Genomic DNA, 18,125 nt, shown 5'->3' with positions numbered 1-18,125 from the left:
AGAAGGCTTTTAATCACAGGAAAAGAAATCAGCCCTCGACAACTTAACCGGCAGAAAAAGATTTTTTTGAAAAAATCCCTAAGCCCCGGGGTCACAATTTCATCAAAAATCTGATTTTCGGCAATTCACTCAAAAATGGTGCCAAACGGTTGAAAATGCTCACCTGAGAGGTTTGGCGGTCGAAACAGAAGGCTTTTAATCACAGGAAAAGAAATCAGCCCTCGACAACTTAACCGGCAGAAAAATATTTTTCTGAAAACATCCCTAAGCCCCGGGGTCACAATTTCATTAAAAATCTGACTTTCGGCAATTCACTCAAAAATGGTGCCAAAAGGTTGCAAATGCTCCCCTGAAAGGTTTGGCGGTCGAAACAGAAGGCTATTTATCACAGGAGAAGAAATCAGCCCTCGACAACTTAACCGGCAGAAAAATATTTTTTTGAAAAAATCCCTAAGCCCCAGGGTCACAATTTCATCAAAAATCTGACTTTCGGCAACTCACTCAAAAATGGTGCCAAACGGTTGCAATTGCTCCCCTGAAAGGTTTGGCAGTCGAAATAGAAGGCTTTTAATCACAGGAAAAGAAATCAGCCCTCGACAACTTAACCGGCAGAAAAAGATTTTTTTGAAAAAATCCCTAAGACCCAGGGTCACAATTTCATCAAAAATCTGACTTTTGGCAACTCACTCAAAAATGGTGCCAAACGGTTGCAATTGCCCCCCCCTGAAAGGTTAGGCAGTCGAAATAGAAGGCTTTTAATCACAGGACACGAAATCAGCCCTCGACAACTTAACCGGCAGAAAAAGATTTTTTTGAAAAAATCCCTAAGCCCCGGGGTCACAATTTCATCAAAAATCTGTCTTTCGGCAATTCATTCAAAAATGGTGCCAAATGGTTGCAATTGCTCCCCTGAAAGGTTTGGCGGTCGAAACAGAAGGCTTTTTGTCACAGGACACGAAATCAGCCCTCGACAACTTAACAGGCAGAAAAATATTTTTTTGAAAAAATCCCTAAGCCCCGGGGTCACAATTTCATCAAAAATCTGACTTTCGGCAATTCACTCAGAAATGGTGCCAAACGGTTGCAAATCCTCCCCTGAAAGGTTTGGCGGTCGAAACAGAAGGCTTTTTATCACAGGACACGAAATCAGCCCTCGACAACTTAACCGGCAGAAAAATATTTTTTTGAAAAAATCCCTAAGCCCCGGGGTCACAATTTCATCAAAAATCTGACTTTCGGTAATTCACTCAAAAATGGTGCCAAACGGTTGAAAATGCTCACCTGAGAGGTTTGTTGGTCGAAACAGAAGGGTTTTAATCACAGGAAAAGAAATCAGCCCTCGACAACTTAACCGGCAGAAAAAGATTTTTTTGAAAAAATCCCTAAGCCCCGGGGTCACAATTTCATCAAAAATCTGACTTTCGGTAATTCACTCAAAAATGGTGCCAAACGGTTGCAATTGCTCCCCTGAAAGGTTTGGCGGTCGAAACAGAAGGCTTTTAATCACAGGAAAAGAAATCAGCCCTCGACAACTTAACCGGCAGAAAAAGATTTTTTTGAAAAAATCCCTAAGCCCCGGGGTCACAATTTCATCAAAAATCTGATTTTCGGCAATTCACTCAAAAATGGTGCCAAACGGTTGAAAATGCTCACCTGAGAGGTTTGGCGGTCGAAACAGAAGGCTTTTAATCACAGGAAAAGAAATCAGCCCTCGACAACTTGACCGGCAGAAAAATATTTTTTTGAAAAAATCCCTAAACCCCAGGGTCACAATTTCATCAAAAATCTGTCTTTCGGCAATTCACTCAAAAATGGTGCCAAATGGTTGCAATTGCTCCCCTTAAAGGTTTGGCAGTCGAAATAAAAGGCTTTTAATCACAGGAAAAGAAATCAGCCCTCGACAACTTAACCGGCAGAAAAAGATTTTTTTGAAAAAATCCCTAAGCCCCGGGGTCACAATTTCATCAAAAATCTGACTTTCGGCAATTCACTCAAAAATGGTGCCAAATGGTTGAAAATGCTCACCTGAGAGGTTTGGCGGTCGAAACAGAAGGCTTTTAATCAAAGGAAAAGAAATCAGCCCTCGACAACTTGACCGGCAGAAAAATATTTTTTGGAAAAAATCCCTAAGCCCCGGGGTCACAATTTCATCAAAAATCTGCCTTTCGGCAATTCACTCAAAAATGGTGCCAAATGGTTGCAATTGCTCCCCTGAAAGGTTTGGCAGTCGAAATAGAAGGCTTTTAATCACAGGAAAAGAAATCAGCCCTCGACAACTTAACTGGCAGAAAAATATTTTTTTGAAAAAATCCCTAAGCCCCAGGGTCACAATTTCATCAAAAATCTGATTTTCGGCAATTCACTCAAAAATGGTGCCAAACGGTTGCAATTGCTCCCCTGAAAGGTTTGGCGGTCGAAACAGAAGGCTTTTAATCACAGGAAAAGAAATCAGCCCTCGACAACTTAACCGGCAGAAAAAGATTTTTTTGAAAAAATCCCTAAGCCCCGGGGTCACAATTTCATCAAAAATCTGATTTTCGGCAATTCACTCAAAAATGGTGCCAAACGGTTGAAAATGCTCACCTGAGAGGTTTGGCGGTCGAAACAGAAGGCTTTTAATCACAGGAAAAGAAATCAGCCCTCGACAACTTGACCGGCAGAAAAATATTTTTTTGAAAAAATCCCTAAGCCCCAGGGTCACAATTTCATCAAAAATCTGTCTTTCGGCAATTCACTCAAAAATGGTGCCAAATGGTTGCAATTGCTCCCCTGAAAGGTTTGGCAGTCGAAATAAAAGGCTTTTAATCACAGGAAAAGAAATCAGCCCTCGACAACTTAACCGGCAGAAAAAGATTTTTTTGAAAAAATCCCTAAGCCCCGGGGTCACAATTTCATCAAAAATCTGATTTTCGGCAATTCACTCAAAAATGGTGCCAAACGGTTGCAATTGCTCCCCTGAAAGGTTTGGCGGTCGAAACAGAAGGCTTTTTATCACCGGAAAAGAAATCAGCCCTCGACAACTTAACCGGCAGAAAAAGATTTTTTGGAAAAATTCCCTAAGCCCCGGGGTCACAATTTCATCAAAAATCTGACTTTCGGCAATTCACTCAAAAATGGTGCCAAATGGTTGAAAATGCTCACCTGAGAGGTTTGGCGGTCGAAACAGAAGGCTTTTAATCACAGGAAAAGAAATCAGCCCTCGACAACTTGACCGGCAGAAAAATATTTTTTTGAAAAAATCCCTAAGCCCCGGGGTCACAATTTCATCAAAAATCTGCCTTTCGGCAATTCACTCAAAAATGGTGCCAAATGGTTGCAATTGCTCCCCTGAAAGGTTTGGCAGTCGAAATAGAAGGCTTTTAATCACAGGAAAAGAAATCAGCCCTCGACAACTTAACTGGCAGAAAAATATTTTTTTGAAAAAATCCCTAAGCCCCAGGGTCACAATTTCATCAAAAATCTGATTTTCGGCAATTCACTCAAAAATGGTGCCAAACGGTTGCAATTGCTCCCCTGAAAGGTTTGGCGGTCGAAACAGAAGGCTTTTAATCACAGGACACGAAATCAGCCCTCGACAACTTAACCGGCAGAAAAATATTTTTTGGAAAAAATCCCTAAGCCCCGGGGTCACAATTTCATCAAAAATCTGACTTTCGGCAATTCACTCAAAAATGGTGCCAAATTGTTGAAAATGCTCACCTGAGAGGTTTGGCGGTCGAAACAGAAGGCTTTTAATCACAGGAAAAGAAATCAGCCCTCGACAACTTGACCGGCAGAAAAATATTTTTTTGAAAAAATCCCTAAGCCCCGGGGTCACAATTTCATCAAAAATCTGTCTTTCGGCAATTCACTCAAAAATGGTGCCAAATGGTTGCAATTGCTCCCCTGAAAGGTTTGGCGGTCGAAACAGAAGGCTTTTAATCACAGGAAAAGAAATCAGCCCTCGACAACTTGACCGGCAGAAAAATATTTTTTTGAAAAAATCCCTAAGCCCCAGGGTCACAATTTCATCAAAAATCTGTCTTTCGGCAATTCACTCAAAAATGGTGCCAAATGGTTGCAATTGCTCCCCTGAAAGGTTTGGCAGTCGAAATAAAAGGCTTTTAATCACAGGAAAAGAAATCAGCCCTCGACAACTTAACCGGCAGAAAAAGATTTTTTGGAAAAAATCCCTAAGCCCCGGGGTCACAATTTCATCAAAAATCTGATTTTCGGCAATTCACTCAAAAATGGTGCCAAACGGTTGCAATTGCTCCCCTGAAAGGTTTGGCGGTCGAAACAGAAGGCTTTTTATCACAGGAAAAGAAATCAGCCCTCGACAACTTAACCGGCAGAAAAAGATTTTTTTGAAAAAATCCCTAAGCCCCGGGGTCACAATTTCATCAAAAATCTGACTTTCGGCAATTCACTCAAAAATGGTGCCAAACGGTTGCAAATGCTCCCCTGAAAGGTTTGGCGGTCGAAACAGAAGGCTATTTATCACAGGAGAAGAAATCAGCCCTCGACAACTTAACCGGCAGAAAAATATTTTTTTGAAAAAAATCCCTAAGCCCCAGGGTCACAATTTCATCAAAAATCTGACTTTCGGCAAATCACTCAAAAATGGTGCCAAACGGTTGCAATTGCTCCCCTGAAAGGTTTGGCAGTCCAAATAGAAGGCTTTTAATCACAGGACACGAAATCAGCCCTCGACAACTTAACCGGCAGAGAAATATTTTTTTGAAAAAATCCCTAAGCCCCGGGGTCACAATTTCATCAAAAATCTGTCTTTCAGCAAGTCACTCAAAAATGGTGCCAAATGGTTGCAATTGCTCCCCTGAAAGGTTTGGCGGTCGAAACAGAAGGCTTTTTATCACAGGACACGAAATCAGCCCTCAACAACTTAACCGGCAGAAAAATATTTTTTTGAAAAAATCCCTAAGCCCCGGGGTCACAATTTCATCAAAAATCTGACTTTCGGCAATTCACTCAGAAATGGTGCCAAACGGTTGCAAATCCTCCCCTGAAAGGTTTGGCGGTCGAAACAGAAGGCTTTTTATCACAGGACACGAAATCAGCCCTCGACAACTTAACCGGCAGAAAAATATTTTTTTGAAAAAATCCCTAAGCCCCGGGGTCACAATTTCATCAAAAATCTGACTTTCGGTAATTCACTCAAAAATGGTGCCAAACGGTTGAAAATGCTCACCTGAGAGGTTTGTTGGTCGAAACAGAAGGGTTTTAATCACAGGAAAAGAAATCAGCCCTCGACAACTTAACCGGCAGAAAAATATTTTTTTGAAAAAATCCCTAAGCCCCGGGGTCACAATTTCATCAAAAATCTGACTTTCGGTAATTCACTCAAAAATGGTGCCAAACGGTTGCAATTGCTCCCCTGAAAGGTTTGGCGGTCGAAACAGAAGGCTTTTAATCACAGGAAAAGAAATCAGCCCTCGACAACTTAACCGGCAGAAAAAGATTTTTTTGAAAAAATCCCTAAGCCCCGGGGTCACAATTTCATCAAAAATCTGATTTTCGGCAATTCACTCAAAAATGGTGCCAAACGGTTGAAAATGCTCACCTGAGAGGTTTGGCGGTCGAAACAGAAGGCTTTTAATCACAGGAAAAGAAATCAGCCCTCGACAACTTGACCGGCAGAAAAATTTTTTTTGAAAAAATCCCTAAACCCCAGGGTCACAATTTCATCAAAAATCTGTCTTTCGGCAATTCACTCAAAAATGGTGCCAAATGGTTGCAATTGCTCCCCTTAAAGGTTTGGCAGTCGAAATAAAAGGCTTTTAATCACAGGAAAAGAAATCAGCCCTCGACAACTTAACCGGCAGAAAAAGATTTTTTTGAAAAAATCCCTAAGCCCCGGGGTCACAATTTCATCAAAAATCTGACTTTCGGCAATTCACTCAAAAATGGTGCCAAATGGTTGAAAATGCTCACCTGAGAGGTTTGGCGGTCGAAACAGAAGGCTTTTAATCAAAGGAAAAGAAATCAGCCCTCGACAACTTGACCGGCAGAAAAATATTTTTTTGAAAAAATCCCTAAGCCCCGGGGTCACAATTTCATCAAAAATCTGCCTTTCGGCAATTCACTCAAAAATGGTGCCAAATGGTTGCAATTGCTCCCCTGAAAGGTTTGGCAGTCGAAATAGAAGGCTTTTAATCACAGGAAAAGAAATCAGCCCTCGACAACTTAACTGGCAGAAAAATATTTTTTTGAAAAAATCCCTAAGCCCCAGGGTCACAATTTCATCAAAAATCTGATTTTCGGCAATTCACTCAAAAATGGTGCCAAACGGTTGAAAATGCTCACCTGAGAGGTTTGGCGGTCGAAACAGAAGGCTTTTAATCACAGGAAAAGAAATCAGCCCTCGACAACTTGACCGGCAGAAAAATATTTTTTTGAAAAAATCCCTAAGCCCCAGGGTCACAATTTCATCAAAAATCTGTCTTTCGGCAATTCACTCAAAAATGGTGCCAAATGGTTGCAATTGCTCCCCTGAAAGGTTTGGCAGTCGAAATAAAAGGCTTTTAATCACAGGAAAAGAAATCAGCCCTCGACAACTTAACCGGCAGAAAAAGATTTTTTTGAAAAAATCCCTAAGCCCCGGGGTCACAATTTCATCAAAAATCTGATTTTCGGCAATTCACTCAAAAATGGTGCCAAACGGTTGCAATTGCTCCCCTGAAAGGTTTGGCGGTCGAAACAGAAGGCTTTTTATCACCGGAAAAGAAATCAGCCCTCGACAACTTAACCGGCAGAAAAAGATTTTTTGGAAAAATTCCCTAAGCCCCGGGGTCACAATTTCATCAAAAATCTGACTTTCGGCAATTCACTCAAAAATGGTGCCAAATGGTTGAAAATGCTCACCTGAGAGGTTTGGCGGTCGAAACAGAAGGCTTTTAATCACAGGAAAAGAAATCAGCCCTCGACAACTTGACCGGCAGAAAAATATTTTTTTGAAAAAATCCCTAAGCCCCGGGGTCACAATTTCATCAAAAATCTGCCTTTCGGCAATTCACTCAAAAATGGTGCCAAATGGTTGCAATTGCTCCCCTGAAAGGTTTGGCAGTCGAAATAGAAGGCTTTTAATCACAGGAAAAGAAATCAGCCCTCGACAACTTAACTGGCAGAAAAATATTTTTTTGAAAAAATCCCTAAGCCCCAGGGTCACAATTTCATCAAAAATCTGACTTTCGGCAATTCACTCAAAAATGGTGCCAAACGGTTGCAATTGCTCCCCTGAAAGGTTTGGCGGTCGAAACAGAAGGCTTTTAATCACAGGACACGAAATCAGCCCTCGACAACTTAACCGGCAGAAAAATATTTTTTGGAAAAAATCCCTAAGCCCCGGGGTCACAATTTCATCAAAAATCTGACTTTCGGCAATTCACTCAAAAATGGTGCCAAATTGTTGAAAATGCTCACCTGAGAGGTTTGGCGGTCGAAACAGAAGGCTTTTAATCACAGGAAAAGAAATCAGCCCTCGACAACTTGACCGGCAGAAAAATATTTTTTTGAAAAAATCCCTAAGCCCCGGGGTCACAATTTCATCAAAAATCTGCCTTTCGGCAATTCACTCAAAAATGGTGCCAAATGGTTGCAATTGCTCCCCTGAAAGGTTTGGCGGTCGAAACAGAAGGCTTTTAATCACAGGAAAAGAAATCAGCCCTCGACAACTTGACCGGCAGAAAAATATTTTTTTGAAAAAATCCCTAAGCCCCAGGGTCACAATTTCATCAAAAATCTGTCTTTAAGCAATTCACTCAAAAATGGTGCCAAATGGTTGCAATTGCTCCCCTGAAAGGTTTGGCAGTCGAAATAAAAGGCTTTTAATCACAGGAAAAGAAATCAGCCCTCGACAACTTAACCGGCAGAAAAAGATTTTTTGGAAAAAATCCCTAAGCCCCGGGGTCACAATTTCATCAAAAATCTGATTTTCGGCAATTCACTCAAAAATGGTGCCAAACGGTTGCAATTGCTCCCCTGAAAGGTTTGGCGGTCGAAACAGAAGGCTTTTTATCACAGGAAAAGAAATCAGCCCTCGACAACTTAACCGGCAGAAAAAGATTTTTTTGAAAAAATCCCTAAGCCCCGGGGTCACAATTTCATCAAAAATCTGACTTTCGGCAATTCACTCAAAAATGGTGCCAAACGGTTGCAAATGCTCCCCTGAAAGGTTTGGCGGTCGAAACAGAAGGCTATTTATCACAGGAGAAGAAATCAGCCCTCGACAACTTAACCGGCAGAAAAATATTTTTTTGAAAAAAATCCCTAAGCCCCAGGGTCACAATTTCATCAAAAATCTGACTTTCGGCAAATCACTCAAAAATGGTGCCAAACGGTTGCAATTGCTCCCCTGAAAGGTTTGGCAGTCCAAATAGAAGGCTTTTAATCACAGGACACGAAATCAGCCCTCGACAACTTAACCGGCAGAGAAATATTTTTTTGAAAAAATCCCTAAGCCCCGGGGTCACAATTTCATCAAAAATCTGTCTTTCAGCAAGTCACTCAAAAATGGTGCCAAATGGTTGCAATTGCTCCCCTGAAAGGTTTGGCGGTCGAAACAGAAGGCTTTTTATCACAGGACACGAAATCAGCCCTCAACAACTTAACCGGCAGAAAAATATTTTTTTGAAAAAATCCCTAAGCCCCGGGGTCACAATTTCATCAGAAATCTGACTTTCGGTAATTCACTCAAAAATGGTGCCAAACGGTTGCAATTGCTCCCCTGAAAGGTTTGGCGGTCGAAACAGAAGGCTTTTAATCACAGGACACGAAATCAGCCCTCGACAACTTAACCGGCAGAAAAATATTTTTTGGAAAAAATCCCTAAGCCCCGGGGTCACAATTTCATCAAAAATCTGACTTTCGGCAATTCACTCAAAAATGGTGCCAAATGGTTGAAAATGCTCACCTGAGAGGTTTGGCGGTCGAAACAGAAGGCTTTTAATCACAGGAAAAGAAATCAGCCCTCGACAACTTGACCGGCAGAAAAATATTTTTTGGAAAAAATCCCTAAGCCCCGGGGTCACAATTTCATCAAAAATCTGCCTTTCGGCAATTCACTCAAAAATGGTGCCAAATGGTTGCAATTGCTCCCCTGAAAGGTTTGGCAGTCGAAATAGAAAGCTTTTAATCACAGGAAAAGAAATCAGCCCTCGACAACTTAACTGGCAGAAAAATATTTTTCTGAAAAAATCCCTAAGCCCCGGGGTCACAATTTCATCAAAAATCTGACTTTCGGCAATTCACTCAAAAATGGTGCCAAATGGTTGCAATTGCTCCCCTGAAAGGTTTGGCGGTCGAAACAGAAGGCTTTTAATCACACGAAAAGAAATCAGCCCTCGACAACTTAACCGGCAGAAAAATATTTTTCTGAAAAAATCCCTAAGCCCCGGGGTCACAATTTCATTAAAAATATGACTTTCGGCAATTCACTCAAAAATGGTGCGAAACGGTTGAAAATGCTCACCTGAAAGGTTTGGCGGTCGAAACAGAAGGCTTTTTATCACAGGACACGAAATCAGCCCTCGACAACTTAACCGGCAGAAAAATATTTTTCTGAAAAAATCCCTAAGCCCCGGGGTCACAATTTCATCAAAAATCTGTCTTTCGGCAATTCACTCAAAAATGGTGCCAAATGGTTGCAATTGCTCCCCTGAAAGGTTTGGCGGTCGAAACAGAAGGCTTTTTATCACAGGAAAAGAAATCAGCCCTCGACAACTTAACCGGCAGAAAAAGATTTTTTTGAAAAAATCCCTAAGCCCCGGGGTCACAATTTCATCAAAAATCTGACTTTCGGCAATTCACTCAAAAATGGTGCGAAACGGTTGAAAATGCTCACCTGAGAGGTTTGGCGGTCGAAACAGAAGGCTTTTAATCACAGGAAAAGAAATCAGCCCTCGACAACTTGACCGGCAGAAAAATATTTTTTTGAAAAAATCCCTAAGCCCCGGGGTCACAATTTCATCAAAAATCTGTCTTTCGGCAATTCACTCAAAAATGGTGCCAAATGGTTGCAATTGCTCCCCTGAAAGGTTTGGCAGTCGAAATAGAAGGCTTTTAATCACAGGAAAAGAAATCAGCCCTCGACAACTTAACTGGCAGAAAAATATTTTTCTGAAAAAATCCCTAAGCCCCGGGGTCACAATTTCATCAAAAATCTGTCTTTCGGCAATTCACTCAAAAATGGTGCCAAATGGTTGCAATTGCTCCCCTGAAAGGTTTGGCGGTCGAAACAGAAGGCTTTTAATCACACGAAAAGAAATCAGCCCTCGACAACTTAACCGGCAGAAAAATATTTTTCTGAAAAAATCCCTAAGCCCCGGGGTCACAATTTCATAAAAAATCTGATTTTCGGCAATTCACTCAAAAATGGTGCCAAACGGTTGCAATTGCTCCCCTGAAAGGTTTGGCGGTCGAAACAGAAGGCTTTTAATCACAGGACACGAAAACAGCCCTCGACAACTTAACCGGCAGAAAAAGATTTTTTTGAAAAAATCCCTAAGCCCCGGGGTCACAATTTCATTAAAAATCTGACTTTCGGCAATTCACTCAAAAATGGTGCCAAACGGTTGCAATTGCTCCCCTGAAAGGTTTGGCAGTCGAAATAGAAGGCTTTTAATCACAGAAAAAGAAATCAGCCCTCGACAACTTAACTGGCAGAAAAATATTTTTCTGAAAAAATCCCTAAGCACCGGGGTCACAATTTCATCAAAAATCTGCCTTTCGGCAAATCACTCAAAAATGGTGCCAAACGGTTGCAATTGCTCCCCTTAAAGGTTTGGCAGTCCAAATAGAAGGCTTTTAATCACAGGACACGAAATCAGCCCTCGACAACTTAACCGGCAGAGAAATATTTTTTTGAAAAAATCCCTAAGCCCCGGGGTCACAATTTCATCAAAAATCTGTCTTTCGGCAATTCACTCAAAAATGGTGCCAAATGGTTGCAATTGCTCCCCTGAAAGGTTTGGCGGTCGAAACAGAAGGCTTTTTATAAAAGGACACGAAATCAGCCCTCAACAACTTAACCGGCAGAAAAATATTTTTTTGAAAAAATCCCTAAGCTCCGGGGTCACAATTTCATCAAAAATCTGACTTTCGGTAATTCACTCAAAAATGGTGCCAAACGGTTGCAATTGCTCCCCTGAAAGGTTTGGCGGTCGAAACAGAAGGCTTTTAATCACAGGACACGAAATCAGCCCTCGACAACTTAACCGGCAGAAAAATATTTTTTGGAAAAAATCCCTAAGCCCCGGGGTCACAATTTCATCAAAAATCTGACTTTCGGCAATTCACTCAAAAATGGTGCCAAATGGTTGAAAATGCTCACCTGAGAGGTTTGGCGGTCGAAACAGAAGGCTTTTAATCACAGGAAAAGAAATCAGCCCTCGACAACTTGACCGGCAGAAAAATATTTTTTGGAAAAAATCCCTAAGCCCCGGGGTCACAATTTCATCAAAAATCTGCCTTTCGGCAATTCACTCAAAAATGGTGCCAAATGGTTGCAATTGCTCCCCTGAAAGGTTTGGCAGTCGAAATAGAAGGCTTTTAATCACAGGAAAAGAAATCCGCCCTCGACAACTTAACTGGCAGAAAAATATTTTTCTGAAAAAATCCCTAAGCCCCGGGGTCACAATTTCATCAAAAATCTGACTTTCGGCAATTCACTCAAAAATGGTGCCAAATGGTTGCAATTGCTCCCCTGAAAGGTTTGGCGGTCGAAACAGAAGGCTTTTAATCACACGAAAAGAAATCAGCCCTCGACAACTTAACCGGCAGAAAAATATTTTTCTGAAAAAATCCCTAAGCCCCGGGGTCACAATTTCATTAAAAATCTGACTTTCGGCAATTCACTCAAAAATGGTGCGAAACGGTTGCAATTGCTCCCCTGAGAGGTTTGGTGGTCGAAACAGAAGGGTTTTAATCACAGGAAAAGAAATCAGCCCTCGACAACTTAACCGGCAGAAAAAGATTTTTTTGAAAAAATCCCTAAGCCCCGGGGTCACAATTTCATCAAAAATCTGATTTTCGGCAATTCACTCAAAAATGGTGCCAAACGGTTGCAATTGCTCCCCTGAAAGGTTTGGCGGTCGAAACAGAAGGCTATTTATCACAGGAGAAGAAATCAGCCCTCGACAACTTAACCGGCAGAAAAATATTTTTTTGAAAAAAATCCCTAAGCCCCAGGGTCACAATTTCATCAAAAATCTGACTTTCGGCAAATCACTCAAAAATGGTGCCAAACGGTTGCAATTGCTCCCCTGAAAGGTTTGGCAGTCCAAATAGAAGGCTTTTAATCACAGGACACGAAATCAGCCCTCGACAACTTAACCGGCAGAGAAATATTTTTTTGAAAAAATCCCTAAGCCCCGGGGTCACAATTTCATCAAAAATCTGTCTTTCGGCAATTCACTCAAAAATGGTGCCAAATGGTTGCAATTGCTCCCCTGAAAGGTTTGGCGGTCGAAACAGAAGGCTTTTTATAAAAGGACACGAAATCAGCCCTCAACAACTTAACCGGCAGAAAAATATTTTTTTGAAAAAATCCCTAAGCCCCGGGGTCACAATTTCATCAAAAATCTGACTTTCGGTAATTCACTCAAAAATGGTGCCAAACGGTTGCAATTGCTCCCCTGAAAGGTTTGGCGGTCGAAACAGAAGGCTTTTAATCACAGGACACGAAATCAGCCCTCGACAACTTAACCGGCAGAAAAATATTTTTTGGAAAAAATCCCTAAGCCCCGGGGTCACAATTTCATCAAAAATCTGACTTTTCGCAATTCACTCAAAAATGGTGCCAAATGGTTGCAATTGCTCCCCTGAAAGGTTTGGCAGTCGAAATAGAAGGCTTTTAATCACAGGAAAAGAAATCAGCCCTCGACAACTTAACTGGCAGAAAAATATTTTTCTGAAAAAATCCCTAAGCCCCGGGGTCACAATTTCATCAAAAATCTGACTTTCGGCAAATCACTCAAAAATGGTGCCAAACGGTTGCAATTGCTCCCCTTAAAGGTTTGGCAGTCCAAATAGAAGGCTTTTAATCACAGGACACGAAATCAGCCCTCGACAACTTAACCGGCAGAGAAATATTTTTTTGAAAAAATCCCTAAGCCCCGGGGTCACAATTTCATCAAAAATCTGTCTTTCGGCAATTCACTCAAAAATGGTGCCAAATGGTTGCAATTGCTCCCCTGAAAGGTTTGGCGGTCGAAACAGAAGGCTTTTTATAAAAGGACACGAAATCAGCCCTCAACAACTTAACCGGCAGAAAAAGATTTTTTTGAAAAAATCCCTAAGCCCCGGGGTCACAATTTCATCAAAAATCTGACTTTCGGTAATTCACTCAAAAATGGTGCCAAACGGTTGCAATTGCTCCCCTGAAAGGTTTGGCGGTCGAAACAGAAGGCTTTTAATCACAGGACACGAAATCAGCCCTCGACAACTTAACCGGCAGAAAAATATTTTTTGGAAAAAATCCCTAAGCCCCGGGGTCACAATTTCATCAAAAATCTGACTTTCGGCAATTCACTCAAAAATGGTGCCAAATGGTTGAAAATGCTCACCTGAGAGGTTTGGCGGTCGAAACAGAAGGCTTTTAATCACAGGAAAAGAAATCAGCCCTCGACAACTTGACCGGCAGAAAAATATTTTTTTGAAAAAATCCCTAAGCCCCGGGGTCACAATTTCATCAAAAATCTGCCTTTCGGCAATTCACTCAAAAATGGTGCCAAATGGTTGCAATTGCTCCCCTGAAAGGTTTGGCAGTCGAAATAGAAGGCTTTTAATCACAGGAAAAGAAATCAGCCCTCGACAACTTAACTGGCAGAAAAATATTTTTCTGAAAAAATCCCTAAGCCCCGGGGTCACAATTTCATCAAAAATCTGTCTTTCGGCAATTCACTCAAAAATGGTGCCAAATGGTTGCAATTGCTCCCCTGAAAGGTTTGGCGGTCGAAACAGAAGGCTTTTAATCACACGAAAAGAAATCAGCCCTCGACAACTTAACCGGCAGAAAAATATTTTTCTGAAAAAATCCCTAAGCCCCGGGGTCACAATTTCATCAAAAATCTGTCTTTCGGCAATTCACTCAAAAATGGTGCCAAACGGTTGCAATTGCCCCCCCCTGAAAGGTTAGGCAGTCGAAATAGAAGGCTTTTAATCACAGGACACGAAATCAGCCCTCGACAACTTAACTGGCAGAAAAAGATTTTTTTGAAAAAATCCCTAAGCCCCGGGGTCACAATTTCATCAAAAATCTGACTTTCGGCAATTCACTCAGAAATGGTGCCAAACGGTTGCTAATCCTCCCCTGAAAGGTTTGGCGGTCGAAACAGAAGGCTTTTTATCACAGGACACGAAATCAGCCCTCGACAACTTAACCGGCAGAAAAATATTTTTTTGAAAAAATCCCTAAGCCCCGGGGTCACAATTTCATCAAAAATCTGACTTTCGGTAATTCACTCAAAAATGGTGCCAAACGGTTGAAAATGCTCACCTGAGAGGTTTGTTGGTCGAAACAGAAGGGATTTAATCACAGGAAAAGAAATCAGCCCTCGACAACTTAACCGGCAGAAAAATATTTTTTTGAAAAAATCCCTAAGCCCCGGGGTCACAATTTCATCAAAAATCTGATTTTCGGCAATTCACTCAAAAATGGTGCCAAACGGTTGCAATTGCTCCCCTGAAAGGTTTGGCGGTCGAAACAGAAGGCTTTTAATCACAGGAAAAGAAATCAGCCCTCGACAACTTAACCGGCAGAAAAAGATTTTTTTGAAAAAATCCCTAAGCCCCGGGGTCACAATTTCATCAAAAATCTGATTTTCGGCAATTCACTCAAAAATGGTGCCAAACGGTTGAAAATGCTCACCTGAGAGGTTTGGCGGTCGAAACAGAAGGCTTTTAATCACAGGAAAAGAAATCAGCCCTCGACAACTTGACCGGCAGAAAAATATTTTTTTGAAAAAATCCCTAAGCCCCAGGGTCACAATTTCATCAAAAATCTGTCTTTCGGCAATTCACTCAAAAATGGTGCCAAATGGTTGCAATTGCTCCCCTGAAAGGTTTGGCAGTCGAAATAAAAGGCTTTTAATCACAGGAAAAGAAATCAGCCCTCGACAACTTAACCGGCAGAAAAAGATTTTTTTGAAAAAATCCCTAAGCCCCGGGGTCACAATTTCATCAAAAATCTGATTTTCGGCAATTCACTCAAAATTGGTGCGAAACGGTTGCAATTGCTCCCCTGAAAGGTTTGGCGGTCGAAACAGAAGGCTTTTTATCACAGGAAAAGAAATCAGCCCTCGACAACTTAACCGGCAGAAAAAGATTTTTTTGAAAAAATCCCTAAGCCCCGGGGTCACAATTTCATCAAAAATCTGACTTTCGGCAATTCACTCAAAAATGGTGCCAAACGGTTGCAAATCCTCCCCTGAAAGGTTTGGCGGTCGAAACAGAAGGCTTTTTATAAAAGGACACGAAATCAGCCCTCAACAACTTAACCGGCAGAAAAATATTTTTTTGAAAAAATCCCTAAGCCCCGGGGTCACAATTTCATTAAAAATCTGACTTTCGGTAATTCACTCAAAAATGGTGCCAAACGGTTGCAATTGCTCCCCTGAAAGGTTTGGCGGTCGAAACAGAAGGCTTTTAATCACAGGACACGAAATCAGCCCTCGACAACTTAACCGGAAGAAAAATATTTTTTGGAAAAAATCCCTAAGCCCCGGGGTCACAATTTCATCAAAAATCTGACTTTCGGCAATTCACTCAAAAATGGTGCCAAATGGTTGAAAATGCTCACCTGAGAGGTTTGGCGGTCGAAACAGAAGGCTTTTAATCACAGGAAAAGAAATCAGCCCTCGACAACTTGACCGGCAGAAAAATATTTTTTTGAAAAAATCCCTAAGCCCCGGGGTCACAATTTCATCAAAAATCTGCCTTTCGGCAATTCACTCAAAAATGGTGCCAAATGGTTGCAATTGCTCCCCTGAAAGGTTTGGCAGTCGAAATAGAAGGCTTTTAATCACAGGAAAAGAAATCAGCCCTCGACAACTTAACTGGCAGAAAAATATTTTTCTGAAAAAATCCCTAAGCCCCGGGGTCACAATTTCATCAAAAATCTGACTTTCGACAAATCACTCAAAAATGGTGCCAAACGGTTGCAATTGCTCCCCTTAAAGGTTTGGCAGTCCAAATAGAAGGCTTTTAATCACACGAAAAGAAATCAGCCCTCGACAACTTAACCGGCAGAGAAATATTTTTTTGAAAAAATCCCTAAGCCCCGGGGTCACAATTTCATCAAAAATCTGTCTTTCGGCAATTCACTCAAAAATGGTGCCAAATGGTTGCAATTGCTCCCCTGAAAGGTTTGGCGGTCGAAACAGAAGGCTTTTTATCACAGGACACGAAATCAGCCCTCGACAACTTAACCGGCAGAAACATATTTTTTTGAAAAAATCCCTAAGCCCCGGGGTCACAATTTCATCAAAAATCTGACTTTCGGTAATTCACTCAAAAATGGTGCCAAACGGTTGCAATTGCTCCCCTGAGAGGTTTGGTGGTCGAAACAGAAGGGTTTTAATCACAGGAAAAGAAATCAGCCCTCGACAACTTAACCGGCAGAAAAAGATTTTTTTGAAAAAATCCCTAAGCCCCGGGGTCACAATTTCATCAAAAATCTGATTTTCGGCAATTCACTCAAAAATGGTGCCAAACGGTTGCAATTGCTCCCCTGAAAGGTTTGGCGGTCGAAACAGAAGGCTTTTAATCACAGGACACGAGAACAGCCCTCGACAACTTAACCGGCAGAAAAAGATTTTTTTGAAAAAATCCCTAAGCCCCGGGGTCACAATTTCATTAAAAATCTGACTTTCGGCAATTCACTCAAAAATGGTGCCAAACGGTTGCAAATGCTCCCCTGAAAGGTTTGGCGGTCGAAACAGAAGGCTATTTATCACAGGAGAAGAAATCAGCCCTCGACAACTTAACCGGCAGAAAAATATTTTTTTGAAAAAAATCCCTAAGCCCCAGGGTCACAATTTCATCAAAAATCTGACTTTCGGCAAATCACTCAAAAATGGTGCCAAACGGTTGCAATTGCTCCCCTGAAAGGTTTGGCAGTCCAAATAGAAGGCTTTTAATCACAGGACACGAAATCAGCCCTCGACAACTTAACCGGCAGAGAAATATTTTTTTGAAAAAATCCCTAAGCCCCGGGGTCACAATTTCATCAAAAATCTGTCTTTCGGCAATTCACTCAAAAATGGTGCCAAATGGTTGTAATTGCTCCCCTGAAAGGTTTGGCGGTCGAAACAGAAGGCTTTTTATAAAAGGACACGAAATCAGCCCTCAACAACTTAACCGGCAGAAAAATATTTTTTTGAAAAAATCCCTAAGCCCCGGGGTCACAATTTCATCAAAAATCTGACTTTCGGTAATTCACTCAAAAATGGTGCCAAACGGTTGCAATTGCTCCCCTGAAAGGTTTGGCGGTCGAAACAGAAGGCTTTTAATCACAGGACACGAAATCAGCCCTCGACAACTTAACCGGCAGAAAAATATTTTTTGGAAAAAATCCCTAAGCCCCGGGGTCACAATTTCATCAAAAATCTGACTTTTGGCAATTCACTCAAAAATGGTGCCAAATGGTTGCAATTGCTCCCCTGAAAGGTTTGGCAGTCGAAATAGAAGGCTATTAATCACAGGAAAAGAAATCAGCCCTCGACAACTTAACTGGCAGAAAAATATTTTTCTGAAAAAATCCCTAAGCCCCGGGGTCACAATTTCATCAAAAATCTGACTTTCGGCAATTCACTCAAAAATGGTGCGAAACGGTTGAAAATGCTCACCTGAGAGGTTTGGCGGTCGAAACAGAAGGCTTTTAATCACAGGAAAAGAAATCAGCCCTCGACAACTTGACCGGCAGAAAAATATTTTTTTGAAAAAATCCCTAAGCCCCGGGGTCACAATTTCATCAAAAATCTGTCTTTCGGCAATTCACTCAAAAATGGTGCCAAATGGTTGCAATTGCTCCCCTGAAAGGTTTGGCAGTCGAAATAGAAGGCTTTTAATCACAGGAAAAGAAATCAGCCCTCGACAACTTAACTGGCAGAAAAATATTTTTCTGAAAAAAT

This window comes from Podarcis erhardii, assembly GCF_964252035.2.
Source record: "Podarcis erhardii genome assembly, chromosome: 14".
Lineage (NCBI taxonomy): Eukaryota > Metazoa > Chordata > Lepidosauria > Squamata > Lacertidae > Podarcis > Podarcis erhardii.
This window is presented reverse-complemented; position numbering follows the sequence as displayed.